An 8,029-nucleotide genomic window follows, 5' to 3' on the forward strand; every position below is an offset into this window, starting at 1 on the left:
AGGAACTATTGATGCACACAACAATCTGCATGAATCTCCAGAGAATTATGAAGAATAAATTTTTTAAAAGCCAACCTTGAGTTGTTACATATTGTATGGTTTCATTTATATAAATTATTGAAGTGACAAAATTATACAAATGGAGAACAGATTAGTGGATGCCCAGGGTAAAAGAGAGGGTGGGGAATCTGAGAAAGACAATACCAAGAGAATTAGAAGACAAGCCACAGACTGGGAGAAAATATTTGCAAGAGACACATTCAATAAAGAATTTTTATCAAAATATACAAAGAACCCTTAAAACTCAACAATAAGAAAACAAACAACCCGATTTAAAAATGGGCCAGAGACGGTAACAGACACCCCACCAAAGAAGATATACGGAAAGCAAAAGTATATGAAAAGATGCTCCACATCACACGTCAACGGGGAAATGCAAATTAAAACAACAATGAGACACCACTATACACTTATTAGAATGGCCAAAATCCAGAACACTGACAAACCAAATGCTGGTGAGAATGTGGAGCAATAGAAACTCTCATATATTGCTAGTGGGAATGCAAAATGGTACAGCCACTTTGGAAGACAGTTTGGCAGTTTCTTATAAAACTAAACATACTCTTACCATACCATCCAGCAATGCCACTCCTTGGTATTTACCAATAGGAGTTGAAAACTGATGTCCATATAAAAACTTACACATGTATATTTATAGCAGCTTTATTTATAATTGCCAAAACTTGGAAACAACCAAGATGTCCTTCAGTAAGAAAATGGATGAGTAAACTGTGGTACATCCAGACAATGGAATATTATTCGGTGCTAGAAAGAAATGGACTATCAAGCCATGAAAAGACAAAGCGGAATGTTAAATGTGTATTACTAAGTGAAGGAAGCCAATCTGGGAAAAATCTACATACTATATAGACTACATACTAGGAAACATATATATATTCCAACTATATGACATTCTAGAAAAGCAAAAACTATAGAGAAAATAAAAAGATCAGTAGTTTCCAGAGTGGGGGGAGGGAGATGAATAGACAGAGCACAGAGGATTTTTAGGGCAATGAAAACACAAGAAATCTCTGCATCTGCCTCCTCTCAATTTTGTTGTAAACTTAAAACTGTTCTAAAAAATTAAGTATTAAAAAAAAGAGGGGCAGGTAGGAGGAAAGTGGATGTACTATAAAAGGACAAGATGAGGGATCCTTGTGGTAATAGTAATATCCTGTATCTTGACTGTGTAAATGTTAATGTGCACTGTTTTGCAAGATGTTACCATTGGGAAGACTAGGTAAAGTACATAGGATCTCTCTGTATTATTTCTTAGAACTGCATATGAATCTTTATCTCAAAATGAAAATTGTACCTAAAAAATCACACACAATTGTAGATTGGTCTATTTCTCCTTATAGTTCTCTCAAAATAGCTTTAATATTTTGGGTCTATGTTATTACATGCATATAAACTTAAAATTGTGGTATCTTTCTGGTGAATTAAGCCTTTGACTGTAATAATATTTCTCTTTTCCTTTTTTGTAATGCTTTTTATCCTTAAACTTTTCTCTCAGATATTGTTACAGCCATGCCTGCTTTGTTTTGGTGGTATTTGCATGGTTTACCATTTTACCATTATTTTATTTTTGACCTTTCTGTATCTTTATATTTGAAGTCTTTTTAAAGCAGCATTTAGATAGGTTTTTAATCCTTTCTGAAGATAATTGTCTTTAATTATAGCGTTCAGTCGTATACATTTAATATATTCATTAATATAAGTTTAAATTTACCATTCTACTATTTTTTATGTTTATTTTAGGATTTCTTCATTCTATTACCTTCTTTTTGATTGATTAAGTATTTTTTATTTCATATTTCCCCTTTATTAACTTGGTAGTATTACATTCTTTTGCCATTCTGTTCCCAGCAGTTTTTTTCCCAGTGCTGCACTCAGTGCTTTCCCAGGCTACTAACAAGTACCCTGAAGGTCCTGACTGCCCCAGCACATTTCCACCAACTGAAGCATTCATTTGTGAATTAGAGTTTCAAAAATTCCTTATTGGTCAGCCCCATGGCCTAGTGATTAAGTTCGGTGTGCTCCACTTTGGTGGCCTGGGTTCGGTTCCGGGGCGCAGACTTACACCACTCATTGGCAGTCACTCTGTGGCAGCAACCCACATACAAAACAGAGAAAGATTGGCACAGATGTTAGCTCAGGGAAAATCTTCCTCAGCAAAAAACAAAAAAAAATTCTTTCTGTGTTCTGTCTGTTGTTCTCATATCTAAGGGCTAAGTTCTCCAGTACTAGTTGAGACTATCTCCTTTGGGGGATGTGTGCTAGTTGTCAATTTCTGAGTTCTCTGGCTCATAGCACTGTCAGAAGCCCTTTTTATTACCCTTCTACCTTCTCCTGTACAGTCTCTGTTGCTGCTCTGTACCCTGCTCAATCGCTCTTGATCTTATCCTTGGTTTGGGCACACTGGTTTGTATTCTGAAGTTCATAGAAATATTTTGTTAACTGTTTTTTTCTCTGAAGATATTGGCCAGAGATTTTTTCTCTTTTGGTATCCTAGTTCCTCTATTGTTTTTGTAAAATGATTTGGGAAAATTAAAAACTACAACACTCCCTTTGGTGCTATCTTGTTTTCTATTTTATATATTTTTTAAATTTTTTAGACATCACTATTGCTTTATACACTCAATGTTTATTCATGTTTACTCCTATATGTAACACATTGTTTATACAGTCCAGGTTTATTTATAACTCCTGTCATATTTACCATATTCACTGCTTTTTATTACTTTTATTTCATTCCTATGACTCTCAATTTTATTCCTATATTTACTAGTTTAATAATTTTTGTTCCTCTTTATTTACTACTTATTTCAATCCTTTTGAGTTAAGGAAACAGAGTTTAGAGTCCAGGGAATCCAAATTGGCTGGAAATCATGGGACAGACTATCAAAGAAGAATGAGCTGCACAGAGAGAGATCTCCAAAGATCTACAGAGGGTTCCCCTTGAGTATTCAGCAGAGTAATTATAAGTGTACACATGTGAGGCCAGGGAAAGAATCATCTGAAAGGGCTGGAGGGAAGAATGTCTAGCATCCACACAGGACTGTTATTGGTGCCTGTGCCCACCAGAAAAGACTAGAAAACTTTATAATTCATAGAAGATTGAATAGGATAAAGTACTCAGAAGGATATACTCAATATGGTCAATAATTAACCTAAGTCTAAAAACAACTGTGATTCTTGTTAAAAGTCTTAAATGCAAGACTTTAATCAAACTGTATCACAGTAATTTAACTGAGATCCCAGAACAAACCTCAAGGATATTTATAGGAATATAAAACTATGCAACAACTATCAAGGTAAAATTCACGACTGGCATCCAATCAAAGGCAATCAGGCATGGCAGAAAGCATTAAAATGTAAGGATAAAAATTTATCAATCAAAACCTACTAAGAAATGACACAAATGTTGGATTTGGCAGAAAAAAGCCATTCAAAAAGTTAATATAACTGTATTCCATATATTTGAAAAGTTAGGTAGATATATGGAAAATACAAAAAAGATACAAATCAAACTTCTAGAGATGAAAACTACAATGTATAAGATGTTTAAGATGAAAAATGCACTACAACAGCAGATTACACATTGCAGATAAAAAGATTAGTGAACTTGATGTCATAGCAAGAAAATCTATCCAATATAAAACCCAGAGAGAGAAAGGAATACAAAAAATAAAAAGACCATCACTGAGCTATAGGACAATTTCAAATAGTGTAATGTATACAATTGGAGTTCCTGAAAAGAAAACAATAAATCCACAGATCCAAGAATCTCAATGAAACCCAAGGACAAGAAATATGAAGTAAACTACACCAAGACACGTCATGGTCAAATTGCTCAAAATCAGTGATAAGGAGAAAATCTTAAAAGCAACCAGAGAATAAAAGTGACATTATGTATAAGGAATATAGATAAGGATGACAGTAAATTTCTCTTTGGAAACAATGCAAGCAAAAGAAAAGTGGAGCAAAATCTTTAAAGTACTAAAAGAAAAGCTTGTAAATCTCCAATTCTATATGCAGTAAAAATATCTTTCTAAAACAAAGGAAAATAAAGACTCTTTAGATGTACAAAATCTGAGAAAGCATCCTCAGCAGAACCACACTACAATAAATGTAAAGGAAATCCTTCATGCAGAAGGAAAATAACACTAGATTTATAGTATAAACTCTAAAAGCAACACTAACTTAACAAAACAAAGAGTAATAACTAATAAGCTACACAAAGGAGATAAAATTATAAGAAATAGTCAATCTAAAAGAAGGCAGAAAAAGAGGAAAGGAGGAAAAAAGAATAAATGGGACAAATAGAAAACACATAATGGGATGAGAGACTTAAATTTAACTATATCAATAATCACATTACATGCAAATGGTCTAAATATTTTTATTAAAAGACATACTGTAAGATTGGATATAAAGCAAGGCCCAACTATATGCTGCCTAAAGAAATGCATTCAAACATAAATACAAAAATGGCTAAAACAGAAAGGATAGAAACAATAAACCATGCTACCATCAATCTAAAGAAAGCTGGAATGGCTACATTAATATCAGACAGAGTAAATTTCAGAGCAAAGAATATTATCAGAGTTAGAGAAGATCATTTTGTAATGATAAAAAGATCAATTCATCGAGAGTTTATAACAATCCTAAAAATATATGTAACTAATAATAAAGCTCCAAAATACATGAGGCATAAATTGACAAAACCACGAGGAGAAATAGATAAATCCACAGTTACTATCAGAGATTTCAACATACATTTCTCAAAATCGATGTAAATAATAGAAAATAATTACAAAGATAGACTATCAACCAACTTGGCCAACTGACATTTATAGAATATTCCACCAAAAAACAATAGAATACACATTCTTTTCGGGTGTATGCAGAACATTTAGCAAAATAGATCATATCTTATAAACAAAAATATTTGTCATACAAAATATATTCCCTCCCCAAAGTGGAATTAAATTAGAAGTTAATAACAAAAAGATACCTGGAAAATCCCCAACTAATATGGACACTATGTAACCATCTTCTAAATAGCCATGGGTCAAGAAGTAATTGAAAGGAAAATTAGAAACAATTTTGAAATATATCTAAATTAAAAATAATATATCAACATATGTGGAATACTGCTAAAGCAGTACTTAACAGAAAATTATAGCACTATATGTCTATATTTGAAAAGAAGAAAGGTATCAAATCAAAGATCTCAGAGGGTGGTCCAAGAAAGTGATGTAGGAAGATCCTGAACTCACCTCCTCCCACAGACACACTAAATCTACAGCTATTATGGAATGATTCCCTCTGAAAAGTAGATGAACATCTCCTCCACAACTAAAGATAAAAGGACCACATCAAGACTGTCTTGGTACACCCTCAACAACTGGGACCTATTAAGAATAAATCAAGCTGCTTATACAATCACAAAGGTTCAAGAGACAACCAAGAGCTAGGGCAAGGTGGAATGAAAAGTTTTATCTCCTACACAAGGCCAGTCCTTCAAGACTGGGAGATGTAACTGTTTTGACTAATACATAGAAAAAAAAACATAGAGGGTCAAGAAAAATGAGGAAACAATGGAGTAGGTTCTGAACAAAAGAAGGTAAAACCTCAGAAAAAGACTCTAATGAAATGAAGATAAATAATCTACCTGATAAAGAATTTAAAGTAATGCTCATAGAGATGCTCACCAAACTCAGGAGAAGAATGGATGAACATAATGAGAACTTCAACAAAGAGAGAAAATATTAGAAAATACCAAACAGAAGTAACAGAGCTGAAGAATACAATAACTGATCTAAAAATACACTAGAGGGGTTCAACAGCAGACTAGATGAAGCTGAAGAATGGATCAGCAATCTAGAAGACAGGGTAATGAAACTCACTCAAACAGAGCAGCAAAAAGAAATTTAAAAAAGTGAAGATACCTTAAGAGACATATGGAGCAACATCAAGCAGAATAACATTTGTATTACAGGGTCCCAGAAAGCAAAGAGAAAGGAGCAGAAAATTTATTTGAAGAAATGGCTGAAAAACATACCTAACATGGGGAAGGAAACAGACATCCAGGTGGAGAAGCACAGAGAGTTCCAAATAAGATGAATCCAAAGAGATCTACAATGAGACATTTTATAATTAAAATATAAAAAGTTAAAGATAAAGAGAGAATCTTAAAAGCAGCAAGGGAAAAACAACTTATTACATACAAGGGAATCACCCATAAGACTATCAGCATATTTTTCAACAGAAGCTTTGTAGGACAGAAGGGAGTGGCATGATATATTCCAAGTGCTGAAAGGAATAATTTCCAACTGCGAATACTCTAGCCAGAAGGGTTATTAAGAATTGAAGGAGCAATAAAGAGTTTTCCAGATAAGCAAAAGCTAAAGGAGCTCATCACCACTAAACTGGCATTACAAGAAATATTAAAGGGACTTCTTTAAGCTGAAAAGTGAAAGCATTAATTGGTAATAAGATAACATATGAAAGTCAAAATCTCCCTTATAAAGGTAAGTATATAGTAGGGGTAGCGCAGTAATCACACATAAATCTAGTATGAAGGTTAAAAAACAAAAATAGTAATGTTAACTATGACTATAACAATTAGGTAAGGGATACAAAAAATAAAAAGATGTAAAATGTGACATCAAAAACATAAAATGTGGGAGGGAAATAAAAATGTAGAGTTTTAGAATGCACTCAAACTTAAGTTGCTATCAACTTAAAATAGACTGTTATATATAGAGGCTGTTATATGTGAACACGATGGTAACCACAAAGCAAAAACCTATGGTAGATACACAAAAGCTAATGAGAAAGGAATCTAAATAGAACACAAAAGCAAGTCATCAAACTACAAGGGAAGACAGCAAAAGAAGAAAGGAACAGAGAGAAACTACAAAAACATTCAGAAAATAATTAATAAAATGGCAGTAATTACATACTAATTAATAGTTTCTTTAAATGTAAATGGATTAAATTCTCCAATTGAAAGACATAGAGTGGCTGAATGGATTAAAAAAAAAAAGATTCGTCTATATGCTGCCCACAAGAGACTTACTTCAGAGGTAAGGACCCACACAGACTGTAAATGAAGGAATGGAAAAAAATATTCCAGGTAAATGGAAATAAAATAAGGCTGGTGTTGCTATACTCATATCAGACAAAATAAAGACTGTAATGGGACTGGCCCGGTGGCGCAGTGGTTAAGTTTGCATGCTCCACTTCAGCAGCCCAGGGTTCACAGTTTCGAATCCCAGGTGTGGACCTACACATCGCTGATCAAGCCATACTGCGGCAGGCATCCCACATAAAATAGAGGAAGATAGGCATGGATGTTAGCTCAGGGCCACTCTTCCTCAAGCAAAAAGTGGAAGATTGGCAGTAGGTGTTAGCTCAGGGCCAATCTTCCTCAAAAATAAATAAATAAATAAATAAATAAATAGATAAATAGATAAATAAATAAAATAAAGACTGTAATAAAAGATGAAGAAGGGCATTACATAATAATAAAGGAGCCAATCCAATAAGAGGATATAACATTTGTAAATATTTACTCACTCATCATAGGAGCATCTAAATATATAAAGCAAATATCAATGAATATAAGGTAGAAAGTGACAGCAATACAATAATAGTAGTGGACTTTAACACACCACTTACTTCAATGGATAGATCAGCCAGACAGAAAATCAATAAGGAAACATTGGCCTTAAATGACACATTGGACCAGTGGACTTAATATATACAGAACATTCCATCCAAAGGCAGCATAATATACATTCTTCTCAAGGGCACATGAAAAATTCTCCAGAATATATCACATGTTAGGCCACAAAACAAGTCTTAATAAATTTAAGAAGATTAAAGTCATATAAAGTATCTTTTCCAATCACAATGGTATGAAACTAGAAATCAATTACAAGAAGAAAACTGGAAA

This window comes from Ceratotherium simum, chromosome 7, assembly GCF_057802395.1.
Source record: "Ceratotherium simum simum isolate JZ-2026a chromosome 7, ASM5780239v1, whole genome shotgun sequence".
In the NCBI taxonomy this organism is placed as follows: Eukaryota; Metazoa; Chordata; class Mammalia; order Perissodactyla; family Rhinocerotidae; genus Ceratotherium; species Ceratotherium simum.